Source organism: Penaeus vannamei, chromosome 35 (genome assembly GCF_042767895.1).
Source record: "Penaeus vannamei isolate JL-2024 chromosome 35, ASM4276789v1, whole genome shotgun sequence".
Lineage (NCBI taxonomy): Eukaryota > Metazoa > Arthropoda > Malacostraca > Decapoda > Penaeidae > Penaeus > Penaeus vannamei.
The window spans coordinates 19,160,409-19,170,219 of NC_091583.1; positions in this window are offsets into that span (position 1 = coordinate 19,160,409).

Consider the following 9,811-nt stretch of genomic DNA (forward strand, 5'->3'; position numbering starts at 1 on the left):
TACGCTTATCAAAACACGCCGCCAAAACGACCACAAGACGACCACCTCCATCAACACTCAACCTCTTTCCTCCATCAACTCCTCCTCCTCCTCCTCCTTAGGCCCCATCTCCTCCTCCTCCTCCTCCTCCTCCTCCTCCCAAGGCCCCATCACCTCCTCCTCCTCCTCCCAAGGCCCCATCACCTCCTCCTCCTCCTCCTCCCAAGGCCCCATCACCTCCTCCTCCTCCTCCCAAGGCCCCATCACCTCCTCCTCCTCCTCCTCCTCCTCCGGCTCCCAAGGCCCCATCACCTCCTCCTCCTCCTCCTCCGGCTCCGAAGACCCCAGCTCCTCCAAGGACTTACACTTGGGGAGACTAAAACAACAGCTGCAGCTTCAAACTTCCCCCTTGGGCGAGGCATCAACTTCTTGTGCTTCACTTGGGCAAAGTTGATGTAACTAACTGCGCCCTAATTATGCTTGGATTATTTTCAGCCCGGATTAAATGAACGTTAGGCACTGCTAGATAAAGGGCCTTGGCTGCTTGAAGTTGTCGAGGGAAAGATGCTTGTCTATATGTCTATCTATCTATATTGTCGAGGTAAGGCTAAATTCTGTTAAAGCGGGGATATATATTTTTTTATGTTTATTTACTTGACTATTCTGTTTTAACCGCTTTCGTATTATCATATTCTTTATTTGTGTCTGTGTGAGGAAATGTGATATATCGTTATTATATTATGTTTTTGTTACCGAGTTCTATTTCGTCAGTGTTATTATCATTAGATGTAGGTCTGCGATAATTTTAATTAATGTCGAATATTGTTTTAACCTTAGATGATTCCCGAAACTTTGTCTCTCTCTCTCAAACACATATTCATCCATTCACTCATTCATTCATTCATTCACTCATCCATTCACTCACTCACTTACTCACTCACTCACTCACTCACTCACTCACTCACTCACCCCCCCCCTCCACACAAAGAGAGGCATAGAGGCACACACGCAGAAATATAGAGATTGTTAAATGAATGGAGAGAGAGAGATGGGGGGGGGGATTCTCCTCGCCGAGCAAGAGAATATTTTGCGTCTGTGTGATAGCAAGAAAGAGATCGAGAGAGAGAATAGAGAGAAAATGGTACATGCATTACTTATTTCCGCACATCTAACCATGACACCCTTTTATTTCCAATCCATGACTAAACAAAATATACAAAAAACGAAATAAAAACCCAATTTAACACAAGGAAGGAACAGAACACGAATACCACCTTTTTTAAAGCAATAACACAAACTAAGAGATAAGGGAAAAGATACTGAAATGGACCTGAAGACCTCCAATGGTCTCTTCAACAGATCCTTTTTTCTCTTCGGATTTCGGTCCTCCACTCACATCTCCTAAAAAGAGGAATTGAGGAGGGACGGAGGGAGGAGAGGAATGAGGGAGAATGGAGGAACAGGAGAAAGGAGGAGGAGTAGTAAAGGAAAGAAGGATGGAGGGAGTGAGGGAGTGTGTATATGCATTCAGCTATTTGGTGTGTGTGTGTCAGTGTGTGCATATAATCTATCCATGTATATACTGTATATATGTATTTATCTATAGCAGCACTAACCCATTGTATCCCAAGTTTTGTTTTTTGTTTGTTTGTTTGTTTTTCCGGCGTGATGCAAGGATTACGAGAGATATTATAATGCTTAATTCCTTAAATAAGCTCGAAAAAAGTTGTATCCAAAATAGGACATAACATTTAATAAAAAGCTTGAAGAAAAAAAATGCTGTCAAAGAGGACCTTTGGATAATATAATAGTATTTTTTAACAACAAGCTGTTCACAATTAAGGACATTATATATCAAACTCACATCTTCCCTTTCGATTTGTTAGATAGATGAAAAGCCTACAGAAATATAATTCTGCTTCTGAAATATCATAAAATGCCACTTTTTCCCCCGCAGAGATGTTGCATACTTGCCAGCCAACCAGCCATGGTGATCTACACCTTCCAATTAGGTGTTGTAAATGTTCAGAACATTTGGCTGAGGAACATCTCCTTTTGCTTTTATATTCCTTTGTCATGTCTTTACCTTTTGACAGGCTCAGTAGTATCATAGATTGTTGCAAAACACGCACTTGTCAGACTATCTTATAAGAAGTATTTTTTCCTGTGTCAAACATAAAATCTAAGGTTCCTCGCTTCTCGTTCTTCATGATAATTGTTGACCGTAAAGGACATTTTCTGTCTGTTTCCTCTGACTGTACCCGTGGTTTGATAACCGAATTCCTAAGATGAACCAACAAATCATACCCAGCTGTCAAAGAAATCAGTGAGAATTTGGCACTTTTACAGCCTCTAACATTCTTTGTTCCGAGTAACAGATTATCATCATCTTCATTCTTAGAATGATTACCACCATAAAAATCAAAACTGTGACAGTAACCTGACACTTCACAAACAGCCCAGAGTTTGTACCCGAATCTCATAAGCTGCTTTAGCGACTTATGAACTTAGTACTTTCAAATCATTTCATCTACAGATATACATTCCTCAAATATGCCAAACTCCAAAAATGACTTTGAATATTGACAATGGAGACCTATTATTGAAACATTTGGCATGTGCATTGTCCTTATTATTGCAAAAATGTATGTTTTTTTACAGACTGATAACGATTTCTATATATTGAATTTTGAATTATTGAAACCTCTAGTTCTTCCTTGCTTGACGAATAATCTCTCAATGAATTTTTGTGATATCCAGAAAATAGTATCCCAATGAATGTTTTGAGCGCACCAACAATATAAAAGCCCGTATTCTTACATAAACTTGCTTACCGAACTGTTTTTCTGACGATGTCCTCACAGATACTCGGAGACATCAGTTTCTCAGGAAGTCCCAGAGACAATAAATTATCTAGGCTGTCTTTCATTTTCTGCGAGCATTCATTCGGAAGTTCGGAACGCTTTTTGACGTGTAGGAGGACATGTTTTCACGATATTATCCCAGTGTCTTCAGTTGAGGACAGGCATTTTGTAACATTTCTGGCTTGCTTTGTCCCGACAATAATTACTTGATATATAATGCACAAGACAAATCAGTATCTTAACATGTGACAACATATGCAAAATTAACTTGGGTATTCTTGTATTTCGTATTCACGCTGGAATGGCGGCTTCTTTGTAGCTCAATTTGACACCAAAATTGAACTCTTATGCATACATCCCTTATAGTTATAAATCTATGTACAGCTACACAAAAAATATAGTTGGAAAATCATACTAAGCATTCTGACACAATCAACGAAACTTTTAGAAATATAGTTGTTAACGCTACTAAGCAGCTCGTATCCCTGATTTTTTACTTAGGTATGTGCGACTTATCTGAACATTGCAAAGCATATTCCATCCATTACGAGAATAAAATTATTTAACAGTCAATATAAATTTCGGAACGACTTTTCGAGACGTCAATCAGAATAAGACAAATTCGAAACCCAAAATACGATCCCTTCCCTAACAGGAAGCCCTATTCGTTATTGAACGTTTCAGTACCCTACTTAACATTAGTTTTCTGTGTGCCTGTACCTTCGTGTTGTTCTATTAGCTATTCTATGAAATAGGATGGTGGTTTATCAGGTATCCTAATATCAAGACGGGAGGATACAAGAGGCTAAGCTCTAGTTTCTCAAATATACATACATATATATATATATATATATATATATATATATATATATATATATATATATATATATATATATGTATGTATATTAGATAGATAGATATTGAAATACCCAATGGCACTGTATAATTTGCTCATTGTAACCAATGAAATATAAACTGTCATATATGAAAGGTATTTCTCAAAGAAAAACAGCCTTCTAAAGTAAGACTTTATGGTTGAATAAATAGTTAGATAACAAAAAAAGAACACACATATACATATACATACATTCATACATACACGCACACACACACACACACACACACACACACACACACACACACACACACACACACACACACACACACACACACACACACACACACACACACATACACATACACACATACTCACACACACACGTGCACACACACACACACAACACATACACACACACACACACACACACACACACACACACACACACACACACACACACACACACACACACACATATATATATATATATATATATATATATATATATATATATATATATATTCACACACACACATGTATATATGTACATATATGTACATATATCTATATCTATCTATCTATCTATCTATCTATCTATCTATCTATCTATCTATCTATCTATCTATCTATCTATATATATATATATATATATATATATATATATATATATATATATATATATATATATATATATTCACACACACACACACACACACACACACACACACACACACACACACACACACACACACACACACACACACACACACACACACATATATATATATATATATATATATATATATATATATATATATATATATATATGTGTGTGTGTGTGTGTGTATATGTATGTATACATATACATATATACATACATGCAATGTTTTCATACAGCATATCTTTCTTTTTTATGTTCCTGACATTTCTCTTGATTTTTCTCTCTTCCTCCCTACATCACGCCAGCCCTCCCTCCCTCTTCCCCGCTGCAGGAATTTGAGAGTTGAAAGAATGGTAATTGCAAATTGACGAGATTTAGATCCTGTGCGATCCTCGAGGCTTCCGACGGATGCTAGGTGCCTGGGATTTAAAAGGGGAGGGGGGAGAGGGGGCGGGAGGGGAGGGGGAGAGGGGAAGGGTGTGGAGGTGAGGGGGAGAAGGGGCGGGGTTGCGAAGGGAGGGGAGGTGAGGGGGAGAGGGGGCGGGGGGAAGGGAGGGGAGGTGAGGGAGAGGGGGGAGGGTGGTGAAGGGATGGGGAGGGGGAGAGGGGGCGGGGAGGAGGGAGGGAGGGAGAGGGGGAGGGAGGGGAGGTGAGGGGGAGAGGGGGCGGGGAGGAGGGAGGGAAGGTGAGGGGAAGGGTGGCGAAGGGAGATGGAGGGATGGGGAAGGGGAGAGAGGGTTTAGAGGGTAGGGAGAAGGACGGAGGGGTAAGATGGGGGAAGCGATAGGGAATAGAGATGGAGGGGGAAGGATGGAAGGGAAGGTGGAGGAGGATGCGATAGGGAATAGAAATAGAGAGGGAGGGAAGGAGGGGAGGGAGTGGAGGGAAGGCGTGATATCGAGAAGGGAGAAGGAAAAGATGGCGATCAAGGCAGTAGAAGGGAGAAGGGAGCTGCGTTAGGGATATGGGGAGGGGGGGGGGAGGGTAGGGGTCTTGATGGGACGATAAGGCTCGGATGAGAGAGAGGGGGAGGGACATAGATCACCGAAGGGAGAAGAAAAAGAAGAGGAAGTGGAAGAAAATCTATCCATTTGCCTATCTATTATTATGTCCATCTGCGTATCTATCTTTCCCCGTTGTTTTTCCTCTTCTTTGTTTCCTTTTTGAGCGAAAAATATCTAAGGTGAAAATCAAAACAATGGTAGATAAAATGCTCAATAAGCGAAAAGGGGAAAACGGCAAATAAAAGAGAAAGACATAATACATGCATACAGACAGACAGACAGATAGAGGGGCGAGAGACTGGGAGGGAAGGAAGGTTAAAAGAGAGAGAAAGGGAAAAAGAACGAGAGAAAGAGGGAGTGAGAGTAAGTGGTAGAAGGAGATAGATGAAGGGGGGGGGAGGGTTAAAGAAGAGAGAGAGATAGGAAGGGGGGTTAAAGAAGAGAGATAGAGAGAGAGAGAGTGTACAAGAACAAGAAAAGAAATGGGAAGGGAAATGAACTTAGGAGGAAAAATGAAAAACGATGTGAAGTGAGTTGTGGGTTAATGGATTTCTTTCTCTCCCTCTTGTCGGGTGCTTTTGTAAAATAGATAAATGAATAAATAGAAATAAAGTCTAGAGCAGTATTTTCCAATCTTTTTTACTATGTGGTAACCGATCAGTATGTAATGGTCTGTAATCTTTTAATATTCATTTATTACGTTATGAATATTGCAGTGTTGTCAGTAGCTGTAGGACAAGAACACTTTATACAAAGATTCCAATTTATTCATATTTGAGATATAATTATATTTACTGTAGGTGAGACAAAATTCAGTTGTAATTCACCATAAGGTTCTTGTTGCTCTTTGGCCCCCAAGAAAGTACCCCGTGACCCCCAGGTTGAGAACGCTGGCTTAGATGGAAGTCAGGATATAAGACGAAAAATGGGAAGGTTTACATAGTGTTTTCTTTTTTCTTTTTTCTCTTTTTTGTGCTTCTTTGCGTATAAACGAGCACTCTCGGCTATACGTGTATGTGTGGGTTTTGGCTTTTGTGTGTGTATGTTGTGCGTACGTGTATCTGTTTTGTAGTTCAATTAAGTGAAATACGAGAAAGGACTTTTATGCAATATGTGGTGATTTTAAGGAGAATCAAAACTGTCAAGAAAAAATATTATTCGCGCGGCCACTACACCCAACATATGTGCGTGTGTACCTACATACATACACATACACATTCACACATACACACACACATACACACATACACACGCGCACACATTCTCACACACACACACACACACACGCACGCACGCACGCACGCATTTTGTGTAAGGTTTACAAAACAAATCCATTCTGCAGTGTTTCGTATATGCTAAATCTGATTTAGCTTAATCTGGAAAGAAATATCTGCGAGGATTATTGTCTGAAACAGTAGTCGAGTAGAGAAAATAGTCTATAACTAAATGGCTCGTCAGCTAGTTTTACCGATGTAAGAACGCAGTTTCGATAGTGACTTAACTACCAGGGTCGCCTACTTGTCTGTGCTTAGAATCTAAATCAATGTTTCCCAACCTTTCTTATTCTGTGACCAACATACAATGATCTCCACGGTCCCATTCAGTGTCTGTCCTCACTTCTGATTCCGTTATTGCTAGCTATAACGAGCGTAATACTGCCAACAGAAAAAAAAACAAAAAAAAAATTACATGGAAAGATTCCAGTTCACTGATATGCAAGAGATAATTTTCTGTAGGTAGTGTACGTGGGAAAAAATCCAGATTAATTCATAATTTTCATGCAGCTCTTTGCCCCCCCCCCCCCTAGAAACTATTCCAAAGTCCCAAGGTTGAGAACCCGTGGTCTAGATTTTTGTTTTCTGTGTTAATAAGAATCCTGGCATTCTTTGAGTTTAGAGGTATAGATGTGTGGGCGTATATTCATCTTTCTATCTACTCTCTCTCTCTCTCTTTCGCTCTCAGTGTCTGTCATCTCTTCAAATTCAATTATTGCTAGTCATGAATAGTGTAATAATGCCAATAGATATAGGGGGAAAACTACATGGAAAGATTCCGAATGACTGATATGCGAGAGAGAATTTTCTGTAAGTAGTGTACGTGAGACGAAATCCAGTTTGGTTCAGCGTCATAATTTTCATTCTGCACATTGGCTCCCTTGAACGTTTCCTATAGCCCCTTGGTTGGGACCCCGTCGTCTAGGGGATTTTTGTTTTCTGTGTTGATAAAAATTCTGACAGCCGTTGTGTTTGGAGGTATACATATGTGGATGTATATTCATCTGTCTATCAACTTAATCTCTCTCTCTTTCTCTCGTTTTCTTTCTCTTTCCCTCTCCTTCTCCCGCTCTCTCTCTTTCCCTCTCCCTCTCCCACTCACTCTCTTTCTCTCTCTCTCTCCCTCCCTCCCCCCTCGCCCCTCCCTCCCTCCCTCCCTCCCACCTCCCTCCCTCCCTCTCCCTCTCCCTCAATCCCTCTCTCACTCCCTCCCTCCCTCTCCCCCCACCCCCTCCCCTTCCTTCTCCTCCACCCCTTCCCCTTCCCTCTCCCCTTCTCTATATATATGTATACCCACCAGTAATACATGTGTATGTGTCTTTGCAAAGGTAAATGAGCACACGTGCATTGTAAAGAAAAGTCCTTAATGGTTTTGCAAAAGAGTGACATCAGAAATATAGAAAGGAGGAAATAAATGCAACATGTAATAAATTAGAGAGAAAATGACCAAGGCAGAGAGAGAGAAATACGGATAAATTTGCGTCAGAACAAAGGAACGGATGAATGATAAAGTTAAGTGATGTAAATAGATGAAAGAGAAAGCGAAATACAATATAAGAATAAAGTAGAAAAGTCATGAGGGGGATGAAAGGAAGAAACTTTAAATATGGAAATGCAAGACAAGGCGATGGGAGTTCAAGGGGAAAGAGAGGGATATATATGTGTGTGTGTGTGTTTACATATATATATAGAGAGAGACAGAGATAGAGATAGAGATAGAGAGAGAGCAAGGGAAAGAGCAAGAGATAGAGATAGAGAGAGCAAGAGATAGAGAGAGAGCAATAGATAGAGAGTGAGCAATAGATAGAGAGTGAGCAATAGATAGAGAGTGAGCAATAGATAGAGAGAGAGCAAGAGATAGAGAGAGAGCAAGAGATAGAGATAGAGAGAGAGCAAGAGATAGAGATAGAGAGAGAGCAAGAGATAGAGATAGAGAGAGAGCAAGAGATAGAGATAGAGAGAGAGCAAGAGATAGAGCAAGAGATAGAGCAAGAGAGAGAGCAAGAGAAAGAGCAAGAGAGAGAGCAAGGGAAAGAGCAAGAGATAGAGAAAGAGAGAGGAAGAGATAGAGAGAGCAAGAGTAGAGTAGAGTAGAGTACGAGTAAGAAAGAGAAAGAAAGATGAGGGGCAAGGAGAGAGAGAGAGAGAGAGAGAGAGAAAGGGTGCGGGTGAGTTGAGAGAAAAAAGGGAGAGGGGGGTGGGAGGGAGGGAAGTGAGAGAGAAATGGAGTGAGGGAGCAAGTTAGAGAGAGAAGGCGGGGATGGGGGGCGAATATGTCTGAAAAAGGTTACGAAATGATAAGGATAATATTCTTGCTAATATCAAAACTAACGCTAATTTCTCCAAATAGTGATAATGATAGTAATAATGATCATGATAATAGTACTGATGATTTGAGTAATTTTCATCATAAAGGATAATGATAGTAATCAATGATGATAATAGTAATCATAATAATAACAATGATGGGAAATGATAATAACAAAAATAATAGTAATAGTGTTAGTAAAAGCAATAAGAATAGTCATAATAACAGTAACAGTAAGCTTAATATAAATAGCAATTAGCAATATTCAAAATGATAATCATAGTAAGAGCAACAGTAACAGTAAGAGTAAGAGCAAGAGTAAGAGTGCTAGTAATAGTAATAGTAACAATGAATATTACGAAAGTCATGCTAATAATAATAGCCAGGAGCGTAGCAACCCCCCCCCCCTCCCATTAAATATGCACGACGAAATAAAAATATTTTGCCTACTTATTTGAACCGAACATATGCATTTATCTTTGTGGAAAAATCAGCATTAGCCAAAATACCTGCGCAATAACAGCTGTTTGATATTTCCATTGGCTAGAAAATGCTCTTCTGTTTGAAGGTCAACCATAATCGTCGGAAATTTGTAACACGAATATTATTTATAAGCTGTTCAAAATCCTCGCGCAATGGAAATAATCATAACAATTGCAATACAGATGATAAGCCGTAGAAAAATACAAATATAAATTCTTAGAAATGTCGAAGTCCGGAGGAAAAGTTAGAAGCACAATCTGCAAATGAATAGGACACATAAGAAGAGAGAGAGAAAGAGATAGAGAAAGAGAAAGAGATAGAGAAAAAGATAGAGATAAAGATACATATAAAGACAGAGGCAGAGAGAAAGAAAGTGGAAATGGATATGTATAAAACTCCA